A 15,133-nucleotide genomic window follows, 5' to 3' on the forward strand; every position below is an offset into this window, starting at 1 on the left:
CAACTTGGGAGGATATGTCTGTTGTACACACAGAATCCAGGTTTTAAGCGAATTCTGATCCTGGTGGTCCAAGATATGGAGGCAATGACGTGACCTCTTATAGTCTCAGTTTTCTGCTTTTCATGAGCCTATAACACATAAGACAATAGGCCCTTTCTACATATATTTTCACTATATACCTATAGTACTGTACCACCTGTGTAAACTTTCCTCCCCTGCCTTGTGCTGATGTTTTCATATATGTGCATTGTGTCCCCCAAAAGATGGTAAGCTCCTGGCCGAGAGAGACTATATCTTTTACTATGCTGTCATCCGTTCACGTCAATATGCTATGTTTAGCTGTATGTGCGTATGTGTCTGTGTAAGATCATATGAGCATAAAAGCAGTATATGGGAGGGTACATGATAGGTTGTTAACATGGATTATCTGGGCAAAGGGTGGCTACCATGGATGGAAGGGAGAGGAAAGTGGGAGTGGGTGATTAAACAAAGAAAAGGACAAAAAAAGACCACATTAAAAAAAACTCCTAGCACATCAGTTCAACTTTGTTGGGGGGGCGGGGTGGGGGGAGAAGCCAAGATGGTGAATCAGCAGACCGTATTTACCCATCTACGTAAAATTCTACACATGTTTATGTGCCAAGAAATTAACATAGAGTACAATTAAGGAAAAGAAGTACTACGCACATAACATTCAATAAATATCCGGTGAAAGAATGAATGAAAGCTGAATAGTATGCTATATGCGATAATTTTATAGATTTGGGTTTTCCAGGAGCTATTTAGTTGCTGTTGTTACTATGACACCTGAAATGCTTGCACTGTGTTCTCATAATCAGAATCACTAGTACCCTCTGCTTCATGGGTAGGCTAGACCGCCGGGGGAATCCTAGTTTCCTCCATGGTTATCCTGTTAATACCAGCTGCATCAGAATTAGCTGGTGTGATGGTCAGAAGTGGAAATGACAGGGTCCCAACCCTGGTATACTGATTAGCATCTGGCGTGGGGGGGAGGGGGGCAGGGACTGGAGTGAGGGGAGGGAATTGGGAACCTACGTTTTAACAAGCACCCTAGGCGATTTTTATGCTCATTAAAGTTTCAGAGCCATTGCTCCAGGCATGGCTAGCTGCCAAAGCGGTATGCTGCTTTTATAATTAACTCTTCTTCAAGCAAAACAAAGATTTATTATTTACTATATTTAAAAAATCATGCCTCATTGTCTGACCTTTCTTTGTTTTATTGCCAGTATTTAAAAGACCTAATTCATGTGAACTTCCTAATAGGTAGATCAGACTTTGAATGGATCCATCTAACTTGGGGGGAGCCACATTGCCCCAGCTGAAAACGTCTTGGCACTTTCTCCTATACCAGCTTTGTGCAGTGGTGACCTGCCCTAGTGAAAAAAAATCTTAGGTCTTTAGTCACCCTAAAACAAATTTCTGGCAGCAAAATGCAATGTATTGAACATAAAAAAGGCATGGAGGGTAATAGAACAACCCTTCATGCTTTTTTAAAAATGTTCGATATATGTAATTTTTTTATGGAAAATCCATGCTCTTACCACCCAGCTTTGTCCAGTCTTAACATTTTGCTATGCTGTCTTCAAATATGTGTTTTCATAAATAAAGCATGGTAGAAACATTGTCTAGCCCTCCCTGACCCATCCTTTCTCCGCCCCCCCCCCCCGCAAAGGTAGCTACTGCTGAATTTAGTGATTTCCTTCCCATAAATATTCGTGTATTTTTTACTATGTAATGTATTCATATACAATTTGGTCTGACATATTTTGAACTTTATGTAAATGGGATTGTACGGTATGCATTTCACGGCAAATAGATTTGATTTGTTCAGTGACTTACTTGTTGACATATGTGGTTCCAGCTCGTTGCCCCGACCTGCAGTCTGGCCCAGTGCGCCCCACCGTCGTGGAGTAGAGAATGGCCGGTAGTATCACTAGCGGAGTCGCAATACTGAGCTGTAGCCGCTCCGATTTTATCTATTCTTTTTTTTTTTTTTTTGATGTACATTTATGTTTTCTTTTTTAACGATGATGGACAATGTCGAAGTGCACTTTTTCGGCGAATTTCTCCTGCTTGTGGAGGATTTTCTGTCTCTAGCAATGGACTTGTGGGCTGTAGCCTATGTGAGTCTTCAAGCTTTAACAGGTATCGCTAAATTGTTCCACAAAGAAATTGCCCCAGTTCCCATAACCACGTCTTGCATATTCCAGCAGGCTTTTCCTTGTGGGGCCTCAACTTTGAAAGCAGAAAACAGAAATATAAGCCAAGGAAAGAAAATGGCTTTGAGAATACATTTAGTTATCAGTGGAACTTACCGCAGACTGTTTACTTTCCAATCTGAAGGCGTTTCTCCTGTGTGATCACCTCCCTTCAAATACAGTCAGTGCATCGTGGTCAAGCCCTGGTGCCGAGGCGTTTGGGAGCGCGGCTGCAAAGGTGTCCATGCGAAAGGACTTCTCTGAGACTTTGAAGAAGAACTGGGAAGCTAAGACGTACACTATAGATAAAAGTTAATTATTTAAATAACGCGTTAGCAGAAAGAGAGAAAAGATATCACTGGATAGTGCTGACTCATCACTGAATGAGTTGAGCCTACATTAATTCTATAGAGGTTTCAAGACGGGGAAGTCAGAGCCTGTGTGATTCCAATTTGCGGTAGAATGGTTTCCTAGCAACCATCACTAGATGAGAATCAGCTAACTCTGCTTTTTGAAGCAGACTTTAGTCCCTTAGAAAAAATGAGTTAAATAAATGCCAGCTTAAAGTAGAATTTGACCACGTAAAAATGTATTTGAGATACATGACTTTTGAACAAAGATCTAAAGTGGTTTCCTTTCCCAGAACCTAACAAAGGTGGATGTGTGGAAGTGGAAGGGGCACCAGACTGAGGGGCACCTGACTTTTCCTGGGAATTGGGGTTGGACACTGATGAGTGAAGACAGCAGACCAACTGGGGGTGGGGCAACCGAGTTGCGCACTTGAATTAGGGAAGCGAGCAATTTCCTAGGCGCACCTGGCCCAGGAAGTCTTAGAGACAGCTGACAGGTGGGGAAATCAGCCATTTGGGCATAAGCCCTGGAGACTCGCTCCATGGCACTGGCTTCTATTTGTCCCCAGAGGTTAGCTCCAAGGGACAAACATCATATATCTCCTGACATAGAAAAAACAGCATTAACCTGATAGTCCATTTCTATTTCTCTTCCCACATCTTGCGACCTCTGATGGTGGCTGGTTGGAAAGGGGAAGATCTCAAGGGCATTCCCAGGAAGAAGGCCCATGAAGGGTCGGTTTGTATAGTTTGAACTTACTATGTGCTTGTGGCCCCGGCACCCGAGAGAACCCGACAGAGGAAATGGTTACCACCGAAGGACGGAGTTTGCAAAGCAAACTCTTTCAGCTAGGACCACATCAAGGAGACATTTCTGGGGCTTTCAGATAGAAATGGAGACTCACAGATTTCTAGATTTGGAAGAGACTTTTACATGTCAAATGTATAGAATATAAAAGAAAATAATTCTGCCTTGCTGTTCGGACTTACAATTGTACCCAACTTCACCTGAAGAGGAAACTGCCTCTTTGCCTTCCTCCTTTGTACAAAATAAATGCTATTAGATACTCTCAGAGATACCTGTAAGAGTTGATACAACTGAGAATAAAATATAAATGAAGAGATCCTGAAAAAATTCTTATTATTCTTAAAATTGTGTAAGTTTTTTCAGTTAAGCTAAATCTAGAAGTGATAGTAGAATTCTATTAATGATAGGTCACCTTGGTGCAATTTTCCAGCACTATAATTTCTGCTGCATATCCAGTGTCATTGAAAGTCTTTAGAAATCAATGCTACGCCAATTGGGAAATTTATGGATAAGAATTTTTTTCAAGATGGTGGACTAAATCATACAATTACCATTGAGGTGTTCCTCGACATCATTTTTTGATATACCAATTCTTATTTAAAGTAATTCACTTCTTTGAATGTAATTATGGTGACAGATACACAAAAAATGTAAGATTCCAGCCCCCACCAAAGCTGGTGGGTCTTCTGGTTTCTGACATCTGAATTCAGCCTATTCTGGCAGATACAGTGGTGTGTTGGGGCTGGCTCTCTTCCCAACTTGCGTTTACTTATATATTGGCACCTTGGAATCAGCCATGGTGCAAGTATTTATACCACTAACAGTGGCAAACACAACAAATCAGGGCTTTTATTGGAGAGCCAGTTGTTAGACATTAATCGTCACACCCCTGGGCAGGTGTCACCTCTGTTATCACAGTGAATAGTGAACCCTAGGCAGACATTCCTTCCTTTGCCATTTGCCATCCCGCTCACGAGTGCCCAGGGCATAGACTTAATTTTCCTATTGTCCAAGCAAAATGCAAAGGGAATCTACAATCACTTCTTCAAAGTCAGAAAGGGAATCTACAATCACTTCTTAGTTTAAAAAAATCTCAAAAAGCCTCGTAGAGTCCATTCCGGGAATGACTGTTGGGTATAATATTTTGTTTTGTGTGATTATCTGCACCACTAGAAACCTCTGTTTCCGTGGACAATGGAGACATCTCTGGAAAGCCAATTCAATCTTCTCGAATATTCCTTATTTATCTTTCACAGTGGGCCCAGCCAAAGGACCAGTCTGCCTGTTGGGGAGCAGCTTTGATGCAGCCGCCCTTCACAGACCCCCAGAGGACCAGAGTCAGAAGCGCCTTTGATTCATGCTGCTTATTAGGAGCTTAGCTCCTTTGGTGCTAAGCATACTCCCTCCTGCTGGTTAAATCCCTGTTTTTTCCTCTTGGTTGCACTAAGTACTCATCACATATGGGCAGTGTGCTAGGTACTGGTCTGTTGGGAAAACAGGAAGTGGTTTTTTTCACGAGAGCTAGGAGCCAATCCTGCCTGATAAGGATTTAATGAGAGGTCAGAAAGAGCCCAGGTGACAGGTATTTGAGGAGAAACCTGTACCTGGTCCCATTGGAATGTCAAAAGTAGCTGATACTGAGAGACCTGCACAAAGCCCAGGGTTCTTGCTATATTTTTGTTGCTGATATATCCTTAAAAAAATAGCAATGAAAAATGTGCGGTCACTTGGACTTTGGGGTTAAGTCCTTTCAGGCAAAATAGATATCCATCCATCCATCCATCCATCCATCCCAGAATAATTTATTAAACATTACAAAATCCTAGGATCAAGTCTACTCAGGCTCTATGGGGACCCCTTGCCTATGGGTAGACAGGGATCTGGGGGGGAGGGGCTGTCGAAGAGGGGGGAGAGTTCACCTACCATCAGCTTGTTCCTTCAGGGTGCTGGTTGTTGTGGAAGAACAAGAGGTCTTTTCCCAAGAGAAGTTCATTACGGAGGAAGAGCCGCCATGTCACCTGTGGTGACAGGGCGAAGACGTTGATTTTATACCTTTTGCACATTCTACTCGCTCCAGGCTTTAAATAAAGGGACTTAAAAAGAAAAAAAAAAATTCAGAAGGTATTAAAAAACCACTGATATCAACTTATAAGCCCTTCTTGTATCTTCATTCCCAGCTTCCTACTGAGTCAGCCGTCTCTTTTTCTCGGGGAGGGGGAGGGAAACGACCACAGCAGAACCACAATCTCCTGCACAGCTTGCCCCTCATACCTGCAGACCTACCACATTCTGGGAGCGCAGGGCTACCCAGCCTCTCCATCCTCCTACAGCTGTATCGGTCCTTGTACTATGCTCACTGACGCAGAACCACCCGAGCAGAAATAGCAATTCGGTGAAGGATCACGTTCCACGAGTTGAGTCTCATGCTGTGTTGGTCCCATAGATGCAATTAGTTACCCAACAGCAGAAAGCTTGTTCTGTTGTTGGCGGGTACCTTGGCATATTACCCATGGAACAGATGGCTACTGGTTCCACAAATTAGATTTCCAGATGATTGTATAATAGTGTGTCAACCAGCCACTCCTGCCTTGCCCTTCCTGCCTCCCAGATAAATGGGAGTGAGTCTATGTAAATGTACTGACCTCCTACCAATTAACTATTCCTGTGGGTGGGAACACAGTTGGGACAGGGTCAGAAGGAGGGCAAGGGAGTCTGCTCTTTCAAAACAATTAATTAATCCTCAATGTGTATGTCTTCTTGCCCTTTCTCTCTAGTCCCCATTCCAGCATTCCCAAATGTTCTATGTACTGACCTAACAGCACCTGGTCTCCCTTCAATCTGCTTTGATGACCAGGTTGGGAGAGACTCCCTTGCCCCAGGTCTGTGTTTCTGATTCATAGTGATGTGATGCAAATAAAAATCTTTCCCTATTACTAAGTGGTGGGACAGGAGGGGCTTCTGCACAGACCTGCTCGTTAGTCCTCCCCTGCCTCCATACTTCCTTCTTAGAGGTCGTTCTTCTGCTGTGTGTTCTCCCTCCCACCCCAGTGGTGGTTGACTAAGGAACCAGCCCGATCCCCTCTCTTGAAAAATGAAGAGGGAGGGATCAGGAAGCGGGACAGTGTCAATGCACAGGCACTAGGATAAAGGTCTAGGGAGTCTTGCAGAGGGCCTCAGAAAGGTGCTGGCTCCAGGGTCTAGCTGGTCACCTTCTCTTGGAGTCTACTCAATCTGAATTTTTTGAATAAATTTCCCCTTACAATTGCATGAATGGTTTCTCTGCAGCCAAATGATTCCTCTCTGGAACAAGCCCCTACTCCATTTCCTTTCCCAAGGGAAAATCACAGAAGCCGTGTCACTGTCTTGGCTATGACTATCTCCCAAACCCTGAAAAGACAGATGGACACCCCTGTACCAGGCAAAACATTCCTGAGCCGGAACCACAATCAAGTTCAATCATGAAAAAGCGGGACTTCATCTGAAGGCCAGTCACCTGTGCTGTACCTACTAGAGCCGCTACATAGCCCATGACTTGGGACCATGACACCAGTGTTCTTTCCTCCAGTTGTCAAAGTGACGGTGACAAAGGGGCTGTACTTCTCTGTCTTGGGCTTGCCTACTCAGTGCTGTTTGGATCATTACACGAATGGGATTGGGTATGAATCATACCCCTCGATTTCCTTCCTTTCATAAGAAAGTGGTTTAGAGTACAGAGAAGCAGTGCCTCTCATGACAGAAGAAGTTTCGGATGTGGCCATTCCTCCAGCAAGGATGCAGCTGGGCTCAGGCTTGAGGTCTGGCTTTGGTGGCGAAGAGTACCTGGAGGTGGGCCTAGGAAACACCCAGACAGCTGAAGAAGAGGTTTGTCCTTTTGGTTTTGATTATTTGGTTAGATTGCTTTTGCTTATTTGTTTTCTCACATTTTTAACAAACCTGTCTGGCAAGGTGTGTTCTAGGAGCCCATTGGACTCAGTCTTCCTAAAGGGATGGTTGGCACTGTGAGTAGGATGAAAGTGACCTTCCAAACTCCCTGCATAGGATGGGCTGGAGAGCAGAAGCTTCACTCACATTCTTATACCAGGCTCTAGACTTCGATCTTTGAGGCCAAGCCCTGGTCAACTCAACCAGTGGCTACCGTCTGTTAGCTATTTAGAGACGGTCCTGATATGAGCCACTGGGGAGCTGCTAGCCAGCCTGTAGAGGGACTTGGGGTGAAGCAATCTCTGTTGTCATACTGTGTTTGTCCAAAGGCACGCTGAAGGGTAGTGACTTTGGGTGAAGAGCCTGTCTCCCCCTGTATGTAACGTGTTCTTTCTGTGTGTTGGGTGACCAGCTAGCTACAAGGTATGTCATTGTCAGGGATGTGCTAGGCCACATAAATAATCCCCTTTGGCCAGAAATGTGTGAGTTTGTAGTTTATACGAGGCAAGGCAGTGAGGTCTGGTCCTAGGGAAGAAGCCAAGCAAACTGCAAAATGGCCATTTCCAGACGCGTCCAGTTTCAGTAGAGAGTCAGCTACCTCGCGCAGTCAGGCTGGTGTCCCCAGGACACAAGGCTCGCGGAGTCTGCAGCAGGCTTTGGCTCTTGCTCTCCTGGCCTATGTTCATTTATCTGCTTTAACTTCAAGCAGACCTGTTGTTTTCTTCCTTGAAATCCCTAGGAGTTTATAAGCAGATAATTATGAAATTTAAACAAGCATACACTTGCAAAATAGGGAAAAATACCAAGACTCAGACCTTAGGCCAGGTTGTAGGCTGTCACAGATCAAAAAACAGGCTTCTCTGTGCTACACACAGTGGGACTGTGTCTGATTGGGGGCAAGTGGCTTGCCCTGTTCTGCTTCTTGGTTGAACAACCACACTTGACCTTTTCTGGCATAGAAGTGCCTTTTGGCCTCAAACTCATGACTCTTTCGAATGCTAGCAATTTAGAAAGGGTTATCTCTTCAACTCACTACCTGAAGGAGGAATAAAATCCTAATGGCATGATTAAAAACCATAAAGCTAAGACAAAAATACATCAAAGGATGAACAAATCATAAGGTGTGCAGTAAGTTCAGGAAGAGATGGTTTTAGCGCAAGCTGTCCAAGGCCCAGCCACTCTTGGCAGATGTCCTCATGTATGCCGTGCAGTTAGGAGTGGCATCACATTGATAGCTCCGAGGCTGCCTTAGGCCATTTGGGCAGGCAATGTCTATTGGGTGTTTATGAGAGGCATAGGAGAGACAGAAAGGAATCTGAAGATCTGGTTCTTGTACTCACAGAATTTGCAGTCTCATTGGGAGATATCCTGCAGGTCAAACCAGTTAAAGGTAGTCCTCTGAAATCTTAAACTACAAAGTACCAGTAGTACCAGGGGGTGCCATGGAGGAGAGGGATGGAGACAGTGAGAATCCATCCATCTTGTCTGGGACATTTCTTAAACATAGTCTGTGTGAAGATACATCCAACTTAACTCTAGGAAACAAACAGGGTTGCTGGAGGGGAGGTAGGTGGGGGATGGGGTAACAGGGTGGGCATTAAGAAGGGCACATGATGTAATGAGCACTGCGTGTTATATGCAACTGATGAATCACTAAACTTTGCATCTGAAACTAATAATACACGATATGTTAATTAATTGAATTAAAAAAAAGAGATACATCCAACCAAGTCCAGGATCTAGCCACCTGTGAATGTCAAATGAGGGGCTCTGATCTGCTTAGCTGCTCAAACACCAACGGTGGGTCATTAGATGTCCATCAACATCACCTGGGACTTTCACCGATGAGACTGTGAACGAAGAGCTCCGTGTTACCAACTTCCTCTCTCCTTGAAGTCTTGTGAGGGGAGAGTCTATTCCTCCGATTGGATGGCATTATTATACACCAATAAGTTGTTGTCACCCTTTTACCAGAATGTGAGGGAGGTTAGTGTTCTTGTTGGGCATACGGGTAATCGTATATCTGAACACATGTGCGTGGGAGAGAGTATATGTGTATATGGTAAAGGGTATGGATTTGAACACTTACGTACATTTCCTGTGACAGGATAAATGGCTCCAATAAAATGTGAGTATTTTAATTTTCAACACTGGTCCTCATGTGGCTTTCTATTTCTTCCTGTGCTCTTGGCTGGCAATTCAATGTAACTGGCACACATAGGCCTTGGCCTGCCGATTCTGGCCTCGTGAGCCAAGCAGCCAGGCTCCCAGGAGGTTCTGTTGATTTAACCAAGTGAATAACATGCTTTGCCTCTTATTTTTTAAAGTACCCTTTCATTAAAACAGCTAATCACATGCATTCTCTAAAACTTTATCGCCGACTCTTAAAGATGGCTGAATTTTAGAGCGGTAATTAAGAGAACAGTTAAGAACCTATGGGGTATCATGCTAAGTGAAATAATTCAGACAGAAAAACAAATACCGTGTGATTTCACTTATATATGGAATCTGAGAAACAAAACAAACGAACAAACAAAACAAAACTCACAGAAAGAGACTGGATTGGTGGTTGCCAGAGGGGAGGGAGGTGAGGGTGGGAGACACGAGTGAAGGGCATCGAGAGGTACAAACCTCCAATTATAAAATAAGTCAGGGAGACGTACAGCATGGAATCTAGTCAATAATATTTCCCTGCATATTTGAAAGCTGTTAAGAACGTAGATCTTGAAAGTTCTCATCACAAGAGAAAAAATGTGTAATTATGTATGATGATGGATGGTAACTAGACTTATTTCCCAATGTATACAACTAAGAAGCCATATTGTCCGTTTGAAATTAACATAATATTATATGTCAGTTATACTTTAATAATAATAAAAAAAAGAACAGCATGACAGATCAGAGTAGACTTTGAGAAACAGGAAGAAAAAAAAACAAGAATGTATGGGCCATGTGGTGAATCCATTTAACAGACGTGGCATATTGGTAGGGGATACTCCCATGAAACTGGAGAGACAAAGCTAGGTCAAGTTGAAGGACATATGTATCCTACAGTCGGTTTATGGAGTTTGTTACCCAGAGGACATAGAATAAGCCGAAATGAGAATAAATTAAAGTTTGGATTGGTTCTTAGTTTGCAGATTGATAGGATATTGAAGAAAATGAAGATTGGACATATATGACTATAAAGTTTTTTTTTTTTTTAAAGATTTTATTTATTTATTTGACAGAGAGAGAGACAGCTAGCGAGAGAGGGAACACAAGCAGGGGGAGTGGGAGAGGAAGAAGCAGGCTCATAGCGGAGGAGCCTGATGTGGGGCTCGATCCCATAACGCCGGGATCACACCCTGAGCCGAAGGCAGACGCTTAACCGCTGTGCCACCCAGGCGCCCCTGACTATAAAGTTTTTAAACAAGAAAGGTGCTGAAGCTTCTGTATCCCTCCCCCAGAAAAAATATTCCTTAGGCTCAAGTTGAGAGAAAGAATGAAGGACTGACCTAATTCAGTATAGGAGGGCCTCTGTACGGGGTGGACAGCTGCTCTCTTCAGCAAGGTCTGTGTAATATTACTGGGACTTTGTGAAGACAACTGACCTCCAGTCAATAGAGTAGTAGATCTTAGCCTGCTTACTTCCAGCTCAGTGAGGACCCACAGTGGGGAAGGCCTGCCAAGTTTGCAGGACTGAAGTAGCAGTAAGAAAAGCCCAGAGACTAGAATAAGGGAGAGGAAAGCCCCATCACATTGTCTTCTTAACAGATCACTTCTGGAAGGATCTTTCTAGAAATGTAAGTTGGAGAGCCAGTGATGTTACAACCGTGAGAAATAATGCCCAAACATTTATGTATCTTTTGTCCGTGTTCTAGAATTCTCAAAGTGGCTACGTTTGTTATCTCACTGGGTCTCAATACAAACCTATAATGTAAACTTATCCCCATATTGCAGGTGAGAAAACTAAGGCCCAAGTAGGGTAACAGGCAAGCCAGGAGATGGAGCTTCCAGAACTTGCATACAAGCTCTCTGGGTCCAGGATGGACATTTTTCTGCTATATCATGAACTGAACTGCAACAAGCCCAGAGGCAGGGGGTCAGGACTGAGGAGTCAGGAAGCCACATCCCAGAAGGAGCTTTTGAAGGAACTAGAGATGTTTGGCCAAAAAGAGAGAGGCTTTTAGAGGCCTTAAGACAGCTGTTGTCAAATATTTTGAAACCTGTCACATGGAAGAGGGAGGAGACTTCCTTCCAGCTCCAGAAGGCAGATCTGGGACTAATGCATTGAAATCATGTGTAAAGCCAGAGGTGAATATAAATCCATGTCTGAAAGAGTGACAAGCGTTGAGCCACAGCACTGTGTCCAGATAGATCAATGAAGCCATGATCGCAGAGCACAGAGAGCCATCCCAGTGGTCTAAGCAGGTGGCACAGGGGTTATCAGCACACGTGTCTGTAGCTGGAGTCTCACCTGCTTTTGTGGCCAGCTGTCTGTCCAAAGCACCTGTCCTGCTCAGCTTTGACTCCACTTCCAATGGTTTCCACTGATGTGGGGGCTTGTCCTGGAGGGGAGGCCTGGCCGGTCAGTTTAGCAAGTTCAGAGTTCAGAGCTGATGGCGGACCGCTCCCACTCCCTGATGGGATTGGACAAGGTCCCTCCCAGGACAGGCCACCATTCTTGACAGGCTCCCACCTTTTAGCTATTTGGGGTTTTCCAGTTCTAGGTGTGTAGATGCCCTGCGGCTTCCCTCTGCTTTCTGGCAGATGCTGAGAACACCCATGGCTTGCTGCTGGTGGTGGTTGATCACAACCCATTTGCATTTGGGGTTCTTGGGAATATCTCACCAGCTAGTTTTGTGGCCAGTGCTGTCCACAGCCAGGTTTCTTGGTTTTGCTGGTCAGTAGCCCTGTCTGCCTGTGGGGATTCAAGAAGGTCCAGAGCCTGGGCTGCCCCATCGCAGCCCTCCTGCTGGGACCCGCAGGCCTGTTACGGCCCCTTCAAGCTCCTCTGCTTTGGCCGTCGGGCTAGCTATCTGCTTATTTAATTACAACCAGCTGGCTTGGAAGCCATCATGAGCCGGTAATAAAGCAACACTTCTATGAAGGGGCTTGGAGTTACAAAATCAGTTAAGCTCTGCTAGAAACATAATTTAAAAAAGAAACTCAAGATTTAAAAACAAATACAGGGGATTTTTTTCACAGTGAGTTATGGGCCTGGGCTGGGGAAGATATGTCGTTTATCCACAGTTTGCATTCTTCACCCCAGTAGGGAACAATTCTCACAGTTGGATGTCCGACTCAGTAATCTGTCGGTTTTGCCTGACTAAAGTCACATCATTGATTGATGCCAAATCTTGCTCAATTAAAGGTTCGTTTTTCTTTTGGCCGTTGGCAAATGCAACACTGATTATGGGTTATTAGCACCCACCCCCTCAGATCGCGAATGTTCGAGGAGTGTTTGTCTGCATACCAACTAGAGCAGCAGCAATGGGGCTCCCCCCCCTCTGCCCCCGCCTTTCTGTTCTGGGAGCAGGGACACCTGCCCGAGTGTCCGACTGCGGGAGGGCGAGGTGGCATGCTCAGTCAGGGCCTTCCCAGGGAGATTAGAAAAATGGGATCTTTTCCCAGCCTCCTTCTCCCCACCAGCCAGCTCCATCCACCCCCCTTCAGGCCAAGAAAATTGGTGGTATTTTGTGATAGTCTTTGGGTTCTTTAACTTGCCTATTTATTCACTCACTTGTTTATTTTATTCATTCAGTAAGTATTCTTGAGGACTGGCTTGTGGGGAAATGAAAACTGTTTAGAAGGACCAGACTGGGTGAACCATGTGCGAACATAGTCTCTGCTTTGTTGCAAAAGTTGCTGAACAGGATGTGGAAACTCTGAGCCCCACCTTCCCGTCAGGCCCTTCCTCTGAGGTTTTCTGAGGAGAGAGGAGACACCAGGCTCTCTCTGCCAAAGGACGTTAAGTTTTTTCACTCACCATCACCCACTTTGGGATGGCCCCCTGACCCCGCTGGCCTTGAGTGGTGCCCCTGTCGATACGACAGCTTTACGAAGATGAAAAGTAGCTGCTGTTCCCCACGGGCTGAGGCCTCCATGAGGGGTGTGCTGCCAGGACGGGGTCCGCGTCCCAGGGCTGCCCCTGCGGAGGTTCCTCGCCCTGAGTCCGGATGGGGCCCACGGGTCTCCACCATGACCCAGGGCGTTTGTTTGCTGGGGCTGCTGGAACAAATGACCACAAACTCAGTAGCCAAAAATGCCACAAATTTCTTACTTACAGTTCTGGAGGTCAGCATTCTCACTGGTCTGGGATCGAGGAGCTGGCACGGGGAGTTCCTTCTAGAAGCCCTCAGGGAGGATCTGTTTCCTTGCCTTTTCCACCTTCCAGAGGTGGCCTGTGTTCCTTGACTCGTGACCGCCTTCCTTCCTCTCAAAGCCAGCAGGGCCCTGTCCTCTCTCCCCTGTGACCTCTGCGTTCATCCTCACCCCCTTCTCCGACTCTGAATCTCCTGACTCTCTCTTACGCGAGGACCCCTGTGACTGGATTCACCTGGGTGATCCGGGATACTCTCCCCTTCTCTAGGTTCTTAAATGAATTGCATCTGCAAAGCCCCTTTGGTTATGTAAGGTAACATTCACGGGTCCTAGGGGTTAAGACGAGGACATTTTGGGGAGACCATTATTCTGTCTGCCATAGTCAGCCCCTTTGTTTGTTTTAACCCTTTTTATTTGTTTTGATTTTTCTCAAATTTTTATGGTAAAATACATGACATTGACCATCTTGATCTTTTTTAAGTGTACAGTTCAATGGTCTTGAATACATTTATCGTGTTGTGCAATTGTCTCCACCATCCGTGTCCAGAACTCTTTCATCTTGCAGAACAGAAAGCCTCTACCCAGCTCCTCTGATCCCCACCAAGGCGGAGCACTGCTCCAGCCTGGCTTTTGTCAAAACGATAACGACGAGAGCTCACATTTAATGAACGCGCGCCACAAAAACCCCAGGCCGCAGAGGAGTTTTGGATACATTTTCTCATTCAATTCCTCCCCAACATGGTAGTAGTTGAAACCGGGAGCCCCAGAGGTAAAGCCGCTCGCCCAGTAGAACTGAACCAGGGGCACCGGGAGCGAGCGCTGGCTCCTTTCCCCGGGCAGGTCTGCCGGGATCCGTCTGCCGGGATCCGTGGGGCCCCACAGATCAAGAGTTGTTCCCCCGCAGCCCGGGAACTCGAAGGCTGTCCCGTGAAACGCAGGAGAGGAACTTCTCAGAAGCCTTGGTGGCCAGTGTCCATTAAACGCCATCGCTCTCCGAGGCGGCTAAGCAGACGCGGCCGTGGAAACCGCGCTGCTGCTGAGCTAAGCAGGACTTCTCTGCAGGTCATCGAGGGACCGTGGAGCCTGCTCTGAGGTTGCCCCCAGCCCTCCCCCAGGGGGCTACTGCTGCCACCGCTGCAGAAATGCCTCTGCCTGCTCTCTCCAGCTGATCCCCGCGCTTGCCATGAGCAGGGATGGTCCTGCGGGTCTTCAGGAGTCCAATTTCCCTTCTGCAGGAGAACTAGCAAATCTTCACAAGAGCTCGGCAGCCCGGGAACCCAGCTGACCGCTGTGTGAAAGATCGGCCAAGAGAGCGGATTTAGGGGAATGGAAAGGGCTCACAGCCACTTGCCCTGAAGAACACGAGCCCGTGGAGAATCTGGGAAATGAAAATAAAATGCCCGGTTTGAACAGGGAGCCAACGAGACAAATCTTGTCTGCGGTTCCGTGTTCAATGATGCCCTTAATCCCCAGCTCCTGGGACCTGGTATCTCGGTTGAACTTTGATCAGCCTTGGCTCAGCGTCTCCG

At 45.9% G+C, this 15,133-nt stretch overlaps 1 long non-coding RNA gene across 2 annotated transcripts; it reads right to left on the reverse strand.

Annotated features, from left to right (window-relative positions):
* Nucleotides 1-2,000: 2,000 nt before the first annotated feature.
* On the reverse strand, nt 2,001-6,315 carry LOC123800709 (uncharacterized). 2 transcript variants are annotated; one of them, XR_006781989.2, is made up of 3 exons: nt 5,301-6,315; nt 2,337-2,518; nt 2,001-2,256 (listed from the first exon to the last, which is right to left on the reverse strand). It is a non-coding gene; the product is annotated as an uncharacterized LOC123800709 (long non-coding RNA). The 2 variants fall into 2 exon arrangements; XR_015721791.1 differs by lacking the exon at nt 5,301-6,315 and having other exon boundaries at nt 2,337-3,074.
* Between the last annotated feature and the right edge of the window lie 8,818 nt (nt 6,316-15,133).

Source organism: Ursus americanus, chromosome 26, assembly GCF_024610735.1.
Source record: "Ursus americanus isolate L20-20 chromosome 26, mUrsAme1.1.p, whole genome shotgun sequence".
Taxonomy (NCBI): domain Eukaryota; kingdom Metazoa; phylum Chordata; class Mammalia; order Carnivora; family Ursidae; genus Ursus; species Ursus americanus.